This window comes from Marmota marmota, unplaced genomic scaffold, assembly GCF_001458135.2.
Source record: "Marmota marmota marmota unplaced genomic scaffold, marMar, whole genome shotgun sequence".
NCBI classification, from domain to species: Eukaryota; Metazoa; Chordata; class Mammalia; order Rodentia; family Sciuridae; genus Marmota; species Marmota marmota.
In genome coordinates, this window is record NW_026000016.1 from 26,560,374 (window position 1) to 26,580,049 (window position 19,676).

The 19,676-nt window shown below is 37.5% G+C and overlaps 1 pseudogene; it reads left to right on the forward strand.

Annotated features, from left to right (window-relative positions):
• The first annotated feature begins 7,893 nt into the window (after positions 1–7,893).
• LOC107140367 lies at positions 7,894–8,384 on the forward strand (annotated as a pseudogene).
• The last annotated feature ends 11,292 nt before the right edge of the window (positions 8,385–19,676 follow it).

Here is a 19,676-nt window from a genome sequence, read left to right on the forward strand (position 1 = left end):
TATATATATATATATATATATATTTCAAATACTGTATATGTATATATGCATAATACATATACATACACCTATATACATACTTACGTATATATTATAAATACAGCTTTTCTGTGAAATACCTGTTCACGACTTTGTTCATTTTCCTACTGATATGTGTGTGTGTTTTTAATTGATTTCTGAAATTTATTTATAGTTCCTTAATACTGACACATTGCTAGTTACATATGCTGCACATATCTTCTTTGTGGTTTATCTTCTTTGTTTTCTTCTTGAAACCTTTGACAAACAGCTGTTCTTAATTCCAACATGTTCAAATTTGTCTGTAATTTTCTTTATGATCATGTATGTGGCTGTTTAATCTTAAGATATCCTTCTCTCCTCCCAAAGTCATAAAAATAATTTCTTATAGTTTGGTCTAGAGATTTTAAAATTTGGCCTTCCACAGATAAGTCCTTATTCCATTTGAAATTTAGTTTTTGCATGATGTGAGACAGGTATAATTCTTTTACATTTATAATCAGTTTTCCAGCATCAATATTATATAGCCAGGTGTGATATCACACTTGCCTTGTATCAAATTTCTACATAAGTGTAGGTCTGTTTCTTGAATGTGAATTGTGTTCCATTGATCTTTCTAGCCCTGTGTCACCAAGACTCTGTGTCATTACTAAATCTTCCTCCTCTGTCTTCTGCAGGGTCCCCATAATCATTTTTGGTTTTTTGCTTTTTCAGATAAATTTTAGAATCTCTTGGTCAATTCTGTGAAAAACCCTGTTGGGATATTCACAGGAATAGCATTAAATCAATCAAATTTTGGAGAATTGAGATAGTTGTAATATTGACTATTGCTAACCACGAGCATAGTGTATATATTGATTTGATTGGGAATTTTAAAGCCATTCAATAAAGTGATACACATATTGTGCTATCCATATTCACAGTTGTTTTAATTGGTAGTACAAATGATACCTCAGCATCATATTTTCTTGTTGTAGCCTGTATATGTAGAAAACTTGTAACTTAGATTCTAATACTGAAAACAAGTATTCTTCTAGGATTCTATATAAAATATGATATGTTATCTTGAGAACCTGTAATGTAATGTTGAATGGAATTATAATATAGGAAGATGAAAGGGAAAGCTTTAAGTGTTTCACTATTTAGTATAATAATTTCTTTAGTTTCTCGTAGTGTTCTGTGTTCATGCTGAAGAAGTACCAACAATACAAAGTCCTTGATTTGGTGGAGTTTATCTGGGAGAAGGAGAAAAGCAGTAATCAAGTAACCTTAAGTTATAAATTCTACGCAGGTGATATTGTAGGCTATTTGACAGAGAAGGGTAGGCAAATGGTATCTTCCTGTCTGATTTGTAAGTGAAGTTATGTTGTTAGTCATCCAGTCTCACTAAGTATAGTTTACGGCCACTCTCACCATGTCAGCTTCATCTGCAATGGCACCCTAGGCTGCCCTAGACTGTGATGGTTTTATTGGACTTTCCTTTTTTTTCTTTTGATGATTTTGACGATATTGAAGAATATTCATCAGTTATTTGATAGAACAGTTCTTCAACTGGATTTGGTAGTTTTTTCATACTTAAATATGCATTGTGGATTTACCCGAGAGGATATAAAGTACCGTTTTCATCACATTGTATGTATTAAAGGCATGTGTTAGCGACATGACATACCATCGATGATGTTAACCTTGATCTCTCTCTTAAATTGTATTTGTCAGTCCTTTCCACTGTAAATTTATCCCATTCCCCACCCCTTTTACCTTTTTCCTTGGGGGGAAGTTGCTATTATGTACAGTTCACACTTCCAGGGTGGTGAGCTATGCTCCTTCTCTTTGGCGGGAGGACTGAGGGCATCTACATAAATTATTTGGAATTCCTCTGCATGGTAGATTTGTCTCTTCTCCCCCACTTATTTATTTATACATTGGGCTATAATCGAATGTTATTTGTTGTATTGCTTAAATTATTTTGAGTTTATGGATTTTCAAAAATTAAAAAATTGTTTAAAAGCTTTCATTAGCTATTAATTTCTATTTAATGGCATTGTAATTACAGAAGAAAATCTGCACCATGCATATTCTTTAAAATTCCTTAGGATTTCTTTTATATCCTAGTAAATATTACGTTTTGTAAACAATGAGAGTACTTGAAAATAATTTTTGTTTTCCAGTTGAAAGAAATTTACTAAATATATTCTAAGGGAATAAATTTAATAGTTGTTTTGGGCCTGTTTTATACACATACACACATACACATTTATGTAATCAGAAATAGATGTAAAACTCTTGTATGACTGAGATGGTAAAATTTTCTCTTTATGTATCTGTCATTTTAATTTATATATTTTCCAATCACAATATTAAGAATCCTTAAGGTTAACTCTATATGGTAACCTTTTTCATCTTTAATAATTATTTTTATCAAATTTTTGCATTTTCACAGTAATAACATTACATATGTTTTCTTCTGATTGGTGTTCGCCTGTTTTTTTCATTATTTAATACTTTCTGTGCCTGTTTCAGACGTATCTATTGTAAATAGCAAGTATCAGGATTAAAGACATCCATTACTTTCACAATCTTTGTCTTTGAATGGAAAAACCTAATTTACATTTTTTCTAATAATGGTATTTGCAGATGCATTTCTACCTTAAACTTTCTTTTTCTGCAGTTTCTAAGTCTTCTTTTTCTCCTTTTTAAAAAACTGATCTGGAATGCTCAGTTTTCTTTATCCCTATTTTTTTGAGTATACATTCTCCTATTTCTACTGATTACCTTTGAAATTTATCATGCACATACAACGTATCAATAATTCATTAATATTTTCCTTACTGCAGAATAGTATAAGAAACTTTGAAAAATATTAAGCTGTTATATTCTTCTCATTTTATATATTATTATGGACTGTATTTCATAAATAATTATTCATGTTTTCAACCTCATGAACTAGACTCATACACACATTTAAAATTTTTAAAGTACAATATATTTTTCAATTTTTTTTATTTGTATTTTTTAATGATATCTCACTCCCCAAAGTGCTAGAAATGGAGGTTCAACCCTAGACTTTTAATTTCCCAGGGAATCCTCAAAATATCCATAGGCTCTGTGGCTTTCATAGTACTTACCCTTCAAATGACTGTGACATGAATATATTAATTATCTCTTCTTTTAACAAGAGTCTCTTGACAGGAGTGAATCACCATAGAGGAAGAAAGTTTAAATGAATAGCTTTGCTCGGAAGTAAATGAAGTTTCTAAAGCCTGATTTTCTGTGTTTGGTTTAGAGTTAATAGTTTTTCTCTTGTGCGGCACAATAGTAATATTTCTTTCTACTAAAACTGTGAATTTTTAAAAACATTTTAATCACCACCATGCATTTGAACAGTCTGCCTTGTTATACATGGATTCCATTTTTAAACCAGCATTTTGTGGTAGAAAAGGATCAAAGCCTGCCACCACCCTATACTAAGACATAGTACAACTGAGTTTCATCTGTAGCAGGCACATTTGGTACTTTAAAAAAGTGTGGAAAAGTCCAAACGTGCCTGCCATTTTTGCCAAGATTATATACACTCCCCAACATGGACTAGCTGATGGAGCAGCATCTCTGGTATGTGGCAACCTTTGTGGAATATAGAACTTATTAGTGGGTTTCCAATTATTGATGATTGCACCAAAGGGTCTATGACTCAACTGCACAAGAGAAGGTTTATTCTTGGCAGAATATAATCTGTCAGCATACTTATTTTGAGTCTAAAGCCATCAAAACTCTCAGCCATTTTTTTTCTGAGGCTCTAAAGCTCATAAAGTTTTACTTTAACATCTTCATTATAAATATGACTAAAACCCAAAGTAACAGAACCTAGATAACTGAATGTGGAGGGAGAGAGAAAACTCTATTACCCCAGGGCAGGTTGCAACTCATCTCTTCCCAGGGGAAACTACCTAATGGCCTTGATTATAGATGCCCAAAATAGGGATCCAGGTCAAGTTCTACTCTTACATATAGGAAGCACACCTTTCGCTGCTTTTATGTTATATCATAGGTATTAGTATCATAAATCTTAGAGATTTCTGAGGCAGTCTTGCATATTGGGGTCTTACTGTTAATTTTCTTTACTTGGACCTTTCCCTAATGCTGGCTTCCTTTCAAATTATTTTTACAGGTGTGTTGGCCGGCCAGCCATAATTGGGATAATGAATGAAGAAAACAGAGACCAGGCTTTCTGTGACCTGCCCTATTCCTTGTGCTACAAACCAGATAGTGAGGGCTGAAGTTGGCATCTGAACCTGGAAGTACAAAATGAGAAAGGACTTAAGAATTATATATTCCCCCATTAGCACTGTATTAGCTTTCCATGACTATAATGAAATACCTGAGATAATTAACTCATAAGGGAAAAGATGTGTTTTGGTCCAATTCAATATCAAGTGGCTCAGTGGCTTTGTGTCACCAAGGCAACATATCGCAAACATGGTGGAGTTCTTAAAATGTGTAACCAGCAATGTGTCAGTATTAAGGAACTATAAATAAATTCCAGAAATCAATTAAAAACAAACCCCTGACCTCATTAGTCAGTAAGAAAAGAGGAAAGGGAAGGGGTTGGAATCCCACTATCCCCTTTAAGAGCATGCCCCTGACACTTAAGAACCTCCCACTAGACCCACCACATAAAGGTTTCATCACCTCCCAATGGTGACACCCTGTTAGCCAAGAATTTACATGGACCTTTGAGGGACAGTCATCTAAAGCATACTAAGGTATGATATAAAACTTAATTTGTCATTACATTTCCCCACATATTCATAATGATCATATATCTCATATGTTCTGCACTAGCACCAATAAAACTAGTCCATCCTATTGTTCCTAAGACCACACGTACACTTATGAAAACTTATGTCCTACATATGGGTTTTGAAACTCTTTTCAGAATACCTTCACTTTGCCATGGCTTCAACAAATGGTTTCTACTGTCATTTGTCCTCTTTCAAGTTGAAATTGGTGACATGTCCTTGTGATATGATTTTTAAATACATAGGCTAGTGAAATTAGGGGGGAAATGTAGTGAGGAAACAAACTAGATGGGTCTCACATGCAGTCTGTGAATTCACTTTTTTCTCACTAGGAGGAGTCTCTATCCCTCAATAGATAAAAATGTGCCCATGCTAGCCCTGGTCACCTGCTCTGAGGGCAGCATCCTGAGCTTGTGAATTGCTCCAGATGTATCCTCAGCTTGATTTCTCTAGTTTCTTCTCTTCAGAGGTCAGCGCATGCTGATTTCAGATTTACACACAAATTAGAATTCTCAGACTCTTGGCAGCTTTGCCCTTCCTAGGCAATGGATGTGGAATGTATCCCAAAGTCTCATATTTTACAGGCTTGATCACCAGGATAGTGGGACCTTTAAGAGGTGAGGCCTAAAGGGAAGTCATTAAGTTCACTGGGTGGGGGGTGTGCTCTCAAAGAGGAACTGTGGTCTCTTTCCTCTTTCTCCAGGTTTTTTGGTTGATGAGTTAAGATGATTGCTCTACCATGCATTCCTGCCATGATGTGTTACCTTGCCAAAGGCCCAAAACAATGGAACTACTTGATCATGGATTGGAACCTCTGAAAATATGAGCCAAAATAAACCTTTTTTCTTTATATATTAATAGCCTCAGGTATTTCTGTGTAATGATGGAAAACTGAGTCATACTGTTATGGTTTAGATGTGGTTTCCCCTAAACTTCATGTGTGAGGCAATGCAAGAAGGTTTGTAGGAAAAATGGTTAAATTATATAGACTTAATCTAATCAGTGAAGTCAAACATTATGAACATTATGAAGTCAAACATTATGAAGTCAAACAACAATAAGTGCTGGAGAGGATGTGGGGAAAAAGGTACACTCATACATTGCTGGTGGGACTGCAAATTGGTGCAGCCAATTTGGAAAGCAGTATGGAGATTCCTTGAAAAGCTGGGAATGGAACCACCATTTGACCCAGCTATTCCCCTTCTCGGACTATACCCAAAAGACCCAAAAAGAGCATACTACAGGGACACAGCCACATCAATGTTTATAGCAGCACAATTCACAATAGCTAGAATGTGGAACCAACCTAGATGCCCTTCAATAGATGAATGGATTTAAAAATGTGGCATTTATACACAATGGAATATTACTCAGCACTAAAAACTAACAAGATCATGGCATTTGCAGGCAAATGGATGGCATTAGAGCAGATTATGCTAAGTGAAGTTAGCAGATCCCTAAAAAACAAATGCCAAATGTCTTCTCTGATATAAGGGCGTGACTCAAAATGGGATAGGGAGGAAGAGCATGAGAAGACAACTACCACTAAATAGCGAAGAGAGGTGGGAGGGAAAAAGAGGGAGAAGGGGAGTTGCATGGAAGATGGAAGGAGAACCTCATTGTTATACAGAATACATATATAATGTTGTGATGAGAAAAAGAAAAAAAAAGTGTGTCCCATTAGATTGGATAAAGAGAAAGGATGGGAGAGGAGGGGAGGAGTAAGGAGGATAGAAGGGCAGCAGAATAGAATAGACAATATGATTGATGTATGTACATTCCATGTATGTATTATATGTCAAAATACATTCTGCTGTCATGTATGACTAAAAATAAAAATAAATCACATGGTAAAAAAAAAAAAAAAAAGAAGGTTCGTAGGAGAAATGGTTAAATTATATAGCCTTAATCTAATCAGTGAATTAATCTCTGGTGGGATTAACTGGGTGGTAACTGGAGGCTGGTGGGCTGTGGCTGGAAGATGTGATTCATTGGGGGCATGGCTATGGGGTATATATTTTGTATCTGGAGAGTGGAGTCATTCTCTCTCTGCTTTCTGTTTGTCGTTGTGAGCTGCTTCCTTTTGCCATACTCTTCCACCAGGACGTCCTGCCTCACCTGGAGCCCTGAGGAATGGGACTGGCCTTCTATGGACTGAGACCTCTGAAACTATGAGCCCTCAGGTAAATTTTTCTTCTACAATTGTGCTGGTGGGGTCTTTTAGTCATAGTGGTGGAAAAGCTGACTAAAACACATGGAGACAGCATTGAAACCTGGCGTGCCTAGAATTCAACTTGAATTACAGCTTAAGGATGAACCTGTCTGACACACTCTTCCCACCACGATTTAACCAAGAACAGGCTTTGGCCTGGCTATCTAGCAATTTAGGAAAAGGGAGAGAACTGCTAAATATCTGACCCAAGGAATAGGATAGAATTGTTCACTGGGGAGTTAATGTATACATAGTAGTTGAAGCTCATTTCTGGCTCTCATTTTGGTAATTTGCTAGTATTATAAGCTACTAACGAAACTTTTTTCTGATATACTTTTCCCCAAATGCTTGAACAACTGCTGCTTCTGTGACCACACATAAATTTGAGAAAAAAATTAATCCAGGCTGATTTCCAAATGGCTTACAATTTACATTATCAACCGGAATGTAGGCTAATATCTTTTTGCCTGCAGGGAGTGTTAGGATTCTTTTTAATTTTGCCAGTATATAGATATAAAGTGATAGTAAGTCACTACTTTAACATGAAGTTTGGTGGTCTACAGAATTTTCATATATTCCTATATGTTTGCTAGCCATTTGCATATGATTTTTAATGTTTCTTTTATGGAATTTTCTGCAGTTTAAAAAAGCTATTGGGGAGCTGGAATTGTGGGGAAGGAAGGAAGGAAGGAAGGAAGGAAGGAAGGAAGGAAGGAAGGAAGGAAGGAAGAGACTTGTGTCCATCAACAACTAAGAATATTCTTTAAATGAAGCTACTTGGCCATCCCACCCCTTCCGGGGGCAGCTGGCTGCTCCACACTTCCACTTCCGCTCCCGGTGGTGTTTGTGGTAGTACACTGTGCGGCTATGGCGTCTGGGGGCAGGGATCCATGGGCAGGTGACGTGGAAGAGGATGCCTCACAGCTTATCTTTCCCAAAGAGTTTGAAACAGCGGAGACTCTTCTAAATTCAGAAGTTCATATGCTTCTGGAGCATCGAAAGCAACAAAGTGAGAGTGCAGAGGACAGGCAGGAACTCTCAGAAGTCTACATGAAAACTTTAAAGTACACTTCCCGTTTCGGTCATTTCAAAAACAAAGACCATTACAAGTGTCCGTAGCTTGCTGCGCCAGAAAAAGCTACACAAGTTTGAGTTGGCCTGTTTGGCCAACCTTTGCCCAGAGACTGCAGAGGAGTCCAAGACTCTGATTCCAAGCCTGGAGGGGCGATTTGAAGATGAGGAACTGCAGCAGATTCTTGATTCTGTCCAGACAAAGCGCAGTTTTCAGTATTAATCTCCAAACTTCACTGAGCTTCTTGGGGGACTCATGTCCCCAGCACAGCACCACCCTCTCAGGGGCTGGGCCTGCCTTGCAGAAGCTATTGCAAAAGACATTTGGAATTCTTGAAGAGGACAGTCCTTCTTGGTGTGGGTTTAGGTTGCTGCTTCAAATGTGACTCTTAGACTATAATGACCATATAATCTCAGAGCAGCCTTGCAGTGACTGCCTAAACATGAGGCTGGGAAAGGTGAGGTGGGGTGTTACATAAGCCATGCTGTTAACTATCTCATACTGTGGTTTTTGGACCCCACATTTATTTTTTATTCATAACATTTCATATTTTAAATTAAAAAAAATAAAAATAAAAGAAGCTACTTGGATTTATTCTTTTTGAACATTATCTGTATTACCTGATAAATATTTTACAAAAGTAGACATTTTTTGACGTGAATACTTTCCCACCCACAATTTAATTTATTTATTTTTTTATTGGTTGTTCAAAACATTACAAAGCTCATGACATATCATCTTTCATACATTTGACTCAAGTGGGTTATGAACTCCCATTTTTACCCCAAATACAAATTGCAGAATCACATCGGTTACACATTCACATTTTTACAAAATGGCATATTAGTGACTGTTGTATTCTACTACCTTTCCTATCCCCTACTATCCCCCCTCCTCTCCCCTCTCATCTTCCCTCTCTACCTCATCTGCTGTTGTTCAATTCTCTCCCTTGTCCCCCCCCCTTTCCCCTCACAACCTCTTATATGTAATTTTGTGTAACATTGAGGGTCTCCTACCATGTCCATACGATTTCCCTTCTCTCTCCCTTTCTCTCCCCCCACTCGTCTCTGTTTAATGTTAATCTTTTCCTCATGCTCTTCTTCCCTGTTCTGATCTTAGTTGCTCTCTTTATATCAAAGAAGACATTTGGCATTTGTTTTTTAAGGATTGGCTAGCTTCACTTAGCATAATCTGCTCTAATGCCATCCATTTCCCTGCAAAATCCATGATTTTGTCATTTTTTAGTGCTGCGTAATACTCCATTGTGTATAAATGCCACAGTTTTTTAATCCATTCATCTATTGAAGGGCATCTGGGTTGATTCCAAAGTCTAGCTATTGTGAATTGTGCTGCCATGATCATTGATGTGGCAGTATCCCTATAGTATGCTCTTTTAAGGTCCTCAGGGAATAGACCGAGAAGGGCGATAGCTGGGTCAAATGGTGGTTCCATTCCCAGCTTTCCTAGGAATCTCCATACTGCTTTCCATATTGGCCGCACCAGTTTGCAGTTCCACCAGCAATGTACAAGTGTACCCTTTTCCCCACATCCTCGCCAGCACTTATTGTTGCTTGACTTCATAATGGCTGCCAATCTTACTGGAGTGAGATGGTATCTTAGGGTGGTTTTGATTTGCATTTCTCTGACTGCTAGAGATGGTGAGCATTTTTTCATGTACTTATTGATAGATTGTATGTCCTCCTCTGAGAAGTGTCTGTTCAGGTCCTTCGCCCATTTGTTGATAGGGTTGTTTGTTATCTTGTTGTTTAATTTTTTGAGTTCTTTGTATATTCTGGATATTAGGGCTCTATCTGAAGTGTGAGGAGTAAAGATTTGTTCCCAGGATGTAGGTTCCCTATTTACCTCTCTTATTGTTTCTCTTGCTGAGAAAAAACTTTTTAGTTTGAGTAAGTCCCATTTGTTGATTCTAGTTATTAACTTTTGTGCTATGGGCGTCCTATTAAGGAATTTGGAGCCCGACCCCACAATGTGTAGATTGAAGCCAACTTTTTCTTCTATCAGGTGCAGAGTCTCTGATTTGATATCTAGGTCCTTGATCCATTTTGAATTTACTTTTGTGCATGGCGAGAGAAAGGGGTTCAGCTTCATTTTGTTGCATATGGATTTCCAGTTTTCCCAGCACCATTTGTTGAAGATGCTATCCTTTCTCCATTGCATGCTTTTAGCGCCTTTATCAAATATAAGAAAGTTGTAATTTTGTGGATTGGTCTCTGTGTCCTCTATTCTGTACCATTGGTCCACCTGCCTGTTTTGGTACCAGTACCATGCTGTTTTTGTTACTATTGCTCTGTAGTACAGTTTGAAATCTGGTATCGCTATACCTCCCGATTCACACTTCCTGCTTAGAATTGCTTTTGCTATTCTGGGTCTTTTGTTTTTCCATATGAATTTCATGATAGCTTTATCTATTTCTACCAGAAATGCCGTTGGGATTTTGATTGGCATTGCGTTGAACCTGTAGAGAACTTTGGGTAATATCGCCATTTTGATGATGTTGGTTCTGCCTATCCATGAACAGGGTACATTTTTCCATCTTCTAAGATCTTCTTCTATCTCTCTCTTTAGGGTTCTGTAGTTTTCATTGTATAAATCTTTCACCTCTTTTGTTAGGTTGATTCCCAAGTATTTTATTTTTTTTGAGGATATTGTGAATGGGGTGGTTTTCCTCATTTCCATTTCAGAAGTTTTGTTACTGATATACAGGAATGCCTTTGATTTATGCGTGTTGATTTTATATCCTGCCACTTTGCTGAATTCATTTATCAGTTCTAGTAGTTTCTTTGTAGACCCTTTTGGGTCTTCTAAGTATAGGATCATATCGTCCGCAAATAGTGATATTTTAAGTTCTTCTTTTCCTATTTTTATGCCTTTAATTTCTTTTGTCTGTCTAATTGCTCTGGCTAGTATTTCAAGGACTAAATTAAATAGAAGTGGTGAGAGAGGGCATCCCTGTCTTGTTCCAGATTTTAGCGGGAATGCCTTCAGTTTTTCTCCATTTAGAATGATGCTAGCCTGAGGCTTAGCATATATAGCTTTTACAATGTTGAGGTAAGTTCCTGTTATCCCCAGTTTTTCTAGTGTTTTGAACATAAAAGGATGCTGTACTTTGTCGAATGCTTTTTCTGCATCTATCGAGACGATCATATGGTTCTTATCTTTAAGTCTATTGATGTGGTGAATAATATTTATTGATTTCCGTATATTGAACCAACCTTGCATCCCAGGGATGAATCCTACTTGATCATGGTGCACAATTTTTTTGATATGCTTTTGTATTCGATTCGCCAGGATTTTATTGAGAATTTTTGCATCTATGTTCATTAGAGATATTGGTCTGTAGTTTTCTTTCTTTGAAGTGTCTTTGTCTGGTTTCGGGATCAGGGTGATGTTGGCCTCATAGAATGAATTTGGAAGAGCTCCTTCTTTTTCTATTTCTTGAAATAGCTTGAAAAGTATTGGTATTAATTCTTCTTTGAAGGTTTTGTAAAACTCCGCTGTATACCCATCTGGTCCAGGGCTTTTTTTGGTTGGTAGTCTTTTGATGGCTTCTTCTATTTCTTCCTTTGTTATTGGTCTGTTTAAATTGTGTGTGTCTTCCTGACTCAATCTGGGCAGCTCATATGACTTAAGAAATTTATCGATGTCTTCACTGTCTTCTATTTTATTAGAATATAGGGTTTCAAAATACTTTCTAATTATCTTCTGTATTTCTGTAGTGTCTGTTGTGATATTGCCTTTTTCATCCCGTATGTTAGTAATTTGAGTTCTCTCTCTTCTTCTCTTCGTTAGCATGGCTAAGGGTCTGTCGATCTTATTTATTTTTTCAAAGAACCAACTTTTAGTTTTATCAATTTTTTCAATGGTTTTTTTTGTTTCAATTTCGTTGATTTCCGCTCTGATTTTAATTATTTCTTGTCTTCTGCTATATTTGCTGTTGTTTTGCTCTTCCTTTTCTAGGGTTTTGAGATGTAGTGTGAGTTCGTTTATTTGTTGGTTTTTTCTTTTTTTGAGGAATGAACTCCAGGAAATGAATTTCCCTCTTAAAACTGCTTTCATTGTGTCCCATAGATTCCGGTATGTTGTGTCTGAATTGTCGTTTATCTCTAAGAATTTTTTGATTTCCTCCTTTATGTCTTCTGTAACCCATTGATCATTCAGTAACATATTGTTCATTTTCCATGTGATGCAGGATTTTTCCTTCCTTCTTTTATCATTGATTTCCAGTTTCATTCCATTATGATCAGATATGGTGCATGGTATTATCTCCACACCTTTATATTTACTAAGAGTTGCCCTATGGCATAATATATGGTCTATCTTTGAGTAGGATCCATGTGCTGCTGAGAAGAACGTGTATCCACTTGATGATGGTTGATATATTCTATATATGTCGGTTAAGTCTAGGTTATTGATTGTGTCATTGAGTTCTATAGTTTCTTTATTCAGCTTTTGTCTGGAGGATCTGTCTAATGGCGAGAGCGGTGTGTTGAAGTCACCCATAATTATTGTGTTGTGGTCTATTTGACTCTTGAACTTGAGGAGAGTTTGTTTTATGAACGTTGCAGCACCATTGTTTGGTGCATACAAATTGATAATTGTTATGTCTTGTTGGTGGATGGTTCCTTTTAACAGTATATAGTGTCCTTCTTTATCCCTTTTGATTAACTTAGGTTTGAAGTTGATTTTATTCGATATGAGTATGGCCACTCCTGCTTGCTTCCGAGGGCCATGTGAGTGGTATGATTTTTCCCAACCTTTCACCTTCAGCCTGTGTATGTCTTTTCCTATCATATGAGTCTCCTGAAGGCAGCATATTGTTGGATTTGTTTTTTTAATCCAGGTTACTAGCCTATGTCTCTTGATTGGTGAATTTAGGCCATTAACATTTAAGGTTACAATTGAAATATGGTTTGTACTTCCAGTCATGTTTATTTATTTATTTATTTTAGTTTGGCTAGTTTTTCCTCTTTGGTTATTTTTCTCCCCCTTTACTGAGATACCTCCCACTGTTAGTTTTGGGCGCTATTTTTCAATTCCTCTTCTTGTAGTATTTTGCTCAAAATGCTTTGCAGTGCTGGTTTTCTGGCTGCGAATTCTTTTAGCTTTTGTTTATCGTGAAATATTTTAATTTCATTGTCAAATCTGAAGCTTAATTTTGCTGGATACAGTATTCTTGGTTGGAATCCATTATTTTTCAGCGTTTGAAATACATTGTTCCAGTATCTTCTAGCTTTCAAAGTCTGTGATGAAAAATCAGTCGTTAACCTAATTACTTTACCCCTCAATGTAATCTGCCTCCTTTCTCTTGTAGCTTTTAATATTCTCTCCTTGTTCTGTATGTTGGCTATCTTCATAATTATATGTCTTGGTGTTGGTCTATTATGGTTTTGAATGTTTGGGGTCCTGTAAGCTTCCAGGATTTGGCAATCTATTCCATCTTTCATCTCTGGGAAGTTTTCTAGAATTATTTCATTTAATATGTTGTCCATTCCTTTGGTTTGAACCTCTGTACCTTCTTCTATTCTGATGACTCTCAGTTTGGTTTTTTTATGACATCCCACATCTCTTGAATAGATTGCTCGTGAGATTTAAGCATCCTTTCTGTGTTGACTATATTCTTTTCAAGTTGATAAGCTTTGTCTTCATTATCTGATGTTCTGACTTCTACTCGATCTAGTCTATTTGTAATATTCTCGTTTGAGTTTTTAATTTGGTTTATAGTTTCCTGCGTTTCTACGATTACTGTTTGATTTTTTTAAAAAATCTCTATCTCCTGGTAAAGCTCGTTCTTTGTCATTTGAATTTGTTTGTTTAATTCGTTTTCAAAATATACTTTCATTGCTTGGACTTGTTGTCTCATGTCTTCTCTAATATTCCGTTCCATCTGAGTTAGGTATGCCTTGAGTTCTTTCCCTATCCATGTTTCTGATGCTTCTAGGTCCTCCTGTAGATTTAAGTTGTCCTTCATTGTTTGTAATCCTTTTTTCCCTTGTTTTTTTCATGTTGTTCACGTTACTTTCCAGCTCTGTTTGATTGCTATGTTTCTGCTCTCTCCTACTAAAGTGGATTCTGCTGGGAAGGAATTCCGTCGGCCGAACTCCGGTGATGTCACCTCTCTGCTATGGCGGGCCCCAGGCTCCTTGCCGGGGTGTCCGAAGGGAGGGGTGGGACTGGTCTGTCTTTGGTTGGTTTCAGCTCCTGGTTGTCTACTTCATGAAGGCCTGGCTATAGACCTCTTCCTAGAGTCTCTGCGCCGTACCTGCTGGGCCGCACCTCGGGGTCTAGCCGCCCGGTTGCCGGTGGGCAGTCGGTCTCCAGCCGCCCGGTCTCCAGCCGCCCAGTCGCACGGGCGGTCGATGGCGGGCAGGCGGGTGGTCTCTAGCCGCCCAGTCGCGAGGGCCTGGCCTCTAGTCCCCTGGCTTCTTCTGCTAGCCCGGCCTTCCCCTGTGTGATGCCTCTCGGCAGTTCAAACTGTACTCTGGGCCTGCGGTTTGCTGGGTGTGTAGGGTGGCTATTGGGAATCCGCACCCTATTGTTTTGATTTTTTCCGCTTGCCCCTCCCCCAGAGCCGGCAAGACAGGTTTCGTTTTCGCCGCTGATGGGAGGGGGAGTTGGAGGCCAGGTGTCTCTACCTTTCCCGAGTCTCTATGCAGGCTTGTTCTGATAATCCCTCCCCCGGAAAGCCTGGGAGAGGTTTTATGCGAATTCCCCGCTGTATGGGAGATGGACTGAGTAACACACACCTGTTTTATTGTTGCAATCTGTCGGAAACTGGCGGTGGTGACGTCAGCTCTCCAAGATGGTGGCCGCTGGCTTCCTTGGTGGACTTTCCGTTGTGGGAGATAGAACTGGACCGCTTCCTTCCCCATCTCAAACCCCGAACTCAGCCCGGGGCTCAGTGAGGGCACAGCCGGCAGGACTCCACAGAATCCGTAGCACCGTTTCTCTCTGCTTGCTGGTCGCTTCTTGGCGGCGCCCCACCGTCTGTAGCTGCCCACAATTTAATTTATAATTAGTTAAAAGTTTAATTTAAATTTAAAGCATATGACTTCTGTTCTATACATTTTGGGCTTTCTAATTTTAACTAAAAAGATTCTCTTGCTTCTGCATTTATCAGGAATTTACCAAATTCTCAACTTGCAATCGCACTTCTGAGAATCCGTCCCATTAAAATAAAAACAACAGGGCATAATGATATTTGCCAAGGAACATTAGTGTGTTTTACCATGTAAAAAAAATAACAGAGAAATAAATGTCCATTAATAGGTGAATGATTGAATCAAGCATGGTAGATAAATACTCCTAAAAGAAGAAAGAAGGTGTATACCATTTGTTTTGGAAATATTTCTCATAAAATATTTTTGAATGAGAACTGTATGTTGTAGAAAATTATGTATAAAATGAGATTTGCTAAACACCACCAACAAAAAATATGTGTGAGTAACAATAATGCATACTGTTCACTTCTCTAGCTATGTGAACACAGAAAAATATGGAAGGTCATATACTAATTGGGGGGGAAGCACTAACAGGGGGTAAGGAAAGAGGAGGATGGAAAGGAGAGAATTATAAAAAAATTAGGTAAGACTTTTAAAGGCAAAGTATGAAAATAATACCTACCTACCTCAAAAAAAGTCAAGCTACGTTTTCAATCTGTTTTCTTGAAAGTCTATTATCACTGTAAAATTCGCCTTTCATTTATCTATGTATTATGTCACCAAGGAGACAACACTAGATTATATATTCAATAATAAGAGTATAGTGGAGGGCTGGGGTTGTGGCTTAGTGATAGAGCTCTTTACTGGCACATGGGAGGCACTGGGTTCGATCCTCAGCACCACATAAAAATTAATTAATTAATTAAATGTACTGTGTCTATCTACAACTAAAAAAAAAAAAATAAAAAAGAGTATGGTGGAGAAGGAAGAACCTAGTCTTAGCTTAGTTTTCATCCATAGTCATTTGCATCTTGAAATCAAAGATGGTCCCAGTGAGCCACAGGTCATTTACAGCTTGAATGTTTCCTTATTTATGATCTCAGGTGCATCACTACTGACACTTTGTACCTGATGAATCCATGCTGGAGTGGGCTGGAGGTGTACTTGCAATGCAAAATGCTAAGCCATCAGATTCCTGGCCTCTACTTATTAGATGCCAGTAACAATCCACCCAGTGGTGAGAATAAAAAATGTCCCCAGACATCATCAAATGTCCAATAAGAGAACAAATTACCCCCAGTTTTTTAACCACCAATCTAATCTGCATGATTATTATATCCTTTTCCTAAAATTTGTTTTTTTTTAGTAACTACAAAGGACACTCATCAATAATTCCATTGACAATCAACCTCTGAATTATTTCAGTGACCTTTATTTTGATTAAGTATATGTCACCTTATCATTAGTGTGAGAGGGAGTTATGAGCTTGTTGTTTTCCTCTCTGAACTGCACAAACAAGTTATAATGACTCATTCATTGTAGGGTCAAGGAACCTCAGCATTCAGGTGCTTGGAGAATGTTCATAATAAATCATAATTATCTGCATTGTTTTGAGCTACTATTATACAGCTAAGGAACAATGACTCCGATTTTTTTTTTAAACGAAGGAAGTTCCTTTCTATTCACTTGCTTTATTCCAAAGTAATCAAACATACACAGGAACTGCTTTATTGTTTATTACATTTTTTTTTCATCTTAGCAGTTAGAGTAAGTTAGGAACATAAAAACTCTTAGTATTTGATGGTTTTGCTTAAAGATAATCATTCTGAGTTTGGGTAGTGCAGAGAACTCGGAAATTCTGAATAGCCCAATTGTTATAGCTTTAAAAAAATTCCCCCAACATGATGTACATGGATTAATCCCAATCGAGAATATTATTGTATTTGCCTAGTTATGAATTTCAAGCAGTTTTCTCAGATAAGCAAGAAGAAGTGAGGGTTATGGAATTTTATGCCACACTGACAGAAATGATTGCATTTTTGTGTGTATGAGTGTGTGTGGGTGTGTGTGAGTATAATTAGGACTTGATTTCATTACAACCTGCTTGTGTGGTTGAATGGAAGCCTCCAACCTCACCAATTCCAGTAAGTTGGTATCTAATGAATGATTACTTTAAAATAACTTAATTTTGTATACAAAAAAAGTTAATTGATATGTAAAGTTAAATGGCTTTAGACTGTGCACTTGGGCTGGGGCTGTAGCTCAGTGGCACAGTGCTTGCCTAGCACAAGTGAGACCATGGGTTTGATCCTCAGCACCACATAAAAAGTAAATAAATAAAGTTATACAAAATATGTTTTAAAAAGACTGCACAATATGAATCATATGTTTACAATAATCTTAAAAACATTCGTTTATTTAATAAAAAGTTTTTAAGTGCTATGTGCCAGATATTGTGCTAGGAATACAATAGTCAGCAAAAACAACCTTATCTCTGCCCTTGAGAAGTCTGAAGTTTAAGGACTAGAGGTATAAAGAGATAGCGATTATACGCTATCATAATTAATGTTACAGGTAGAGAAGTAAAGATGTTTGGTGTTGTGTGTGATCTGTTCTACTCTGGAGGTCAGGAAAGAGTTCACTGAGGAGCTCAAAGTGAGATCTAAAGTATTATCTAAAGTTAACTGGGTAAAGAAGGGAGAGAAAAGCACTTTAAGAAAGGGACATTGCATGTGCCAAATCCCTGTGATGAGAATAGGTCAATGTGACTGAAATAGAGATGGCAATTGGAGAGAGTTTGAGAGATGCACAGAAGCTAGAACTTTCAGTTCAAAACCAGTTTCACCTAAATCCCATATGCAATGAAATGACCAGGAAGAGTTTTAATAAAGTAGTTGACATGGTCAATGTTACTGAAACAAAAGGTTGACACTATTATGTTTTGAAATTTTTCTGGATGAGTTCAAAGAGTGTGTATGAAAGGGGTCAGAGGGCATGCTGAGAGGTGATGCAGGAGGGTGTTTTCCTGGTCCAGGCAATCAAAGATGTTACTTTTCATTAGTGGATGTGGCAATGGTGATAAGGATGGAGAAAAATGAGCAGGTTCTATAGATATCTTGGGGATAATATCAGTTGAAATTTATAGGGTCTGGGGATATGGTATGAAGGTACAAACCTCATCTAGCACACATAAGACCCTGGGTTCAAGCCCCAGCACTACAAAACCAAATAAAACATTACAAAACAAAATTGATTTGTATTTAAGGTAGGTATTGGTAGGGAGTGAGGGTGGGAGGAAAGAAAATATGAGAATAACCCTGGAAAAACGGGATTGATAAGGTATATAAGTTTTCTTTTCTTGATTGTATGTGCACAAGCCTCAGATAATTAAACCAATGTTTCCAAGTTTGAAGAATTAATCCATGGCACAGCTAGAGTTGAATCCAGGTGAGACCAACAATAAAGCCAGGGATGTATTCATGATTGGAAAAATTTTAACATGCTTTGCAAGAAAATAAATTTGAACTAGGAAATGAGACTCTTCAAAAGAGATTGGTGTCCTTTTTGGTAAAAGAAGAAGTCCTGGTATTTTGATAAACCCCCAACCCTAGACCTCTTCCTGCATTTTATCTGCTCCACACACTGTGGCATGTTACCTACCCTCAGCCTCCAATAAGCCAGTTAGCACATGGCTCTGGAAGGAGTGTGAAATGTCCACTGCATTGCTTTACAAACTTTCTAAACCCCATCATGAGAAAAGACAAAAGACCCAGACAGCAGAACAGAAAACACAGGAATGGTATTTTAAAATAAAAGTACATAGCAGTTTATCTCCACAACTCTCAAACTACAAAGGGATGAGGAAAAACCACCAGTAGCCACAACTGTCACAGTGGTATTAAAGTAGCCTGAAATACCTGAGACCAAAACAGTCAGAGCAGTAAAAAGAGGCATGGGCCAATTGCAGATTAGCACTGGGAGAGGGACCACCTAATGCAATAGTGTTTCAGTAAAAGGGATGTGGTAAGTACCAGCAGGCTAGAGCAGTTGATGTGATTCTGCAACCTGTACACTCAGAAAAATGAGAAATTATACCCCATTTGATTCAAATGGATGATATGTTAAGATCATTGTATTGTCATGCGCAACTCATAATAATAATTTTAAAAAAAAACTAGCCACCCAGGTTTCCCTTTCAGGTAGATTAATATGCAAAGGAGAAACTTCTGAAGGTAGAATGAAGATTAGTTAGGTGACTAAAATTGTAGATAAAGGGAAGGTTCTTTTATAAAAGCTTCCCACCTAAAATAATAGAAATAAAATTATACCTTATAAAACCCCCAAATTATTACGGGATCCCATCATGAAGCATCAATAGCTTCGAACATCACAAAAGAGAGGAATTCCAACACAATTGCCTCCCACTATAAAAATACACCATGACATATAGTCTGGGGAAAAAATGGATAGGAATTGAGTTTGATCAGAATTTGTCTTATCTGATTCCATTTGTAGCAAATACCAAGAACAGAGGAATGTACTGAACTGCATCCTGTGTTGACATTCAGAAAAATCCAGACTGTGGGGAAATATTTAGGTCAAATGGTCCTCATTCTTTT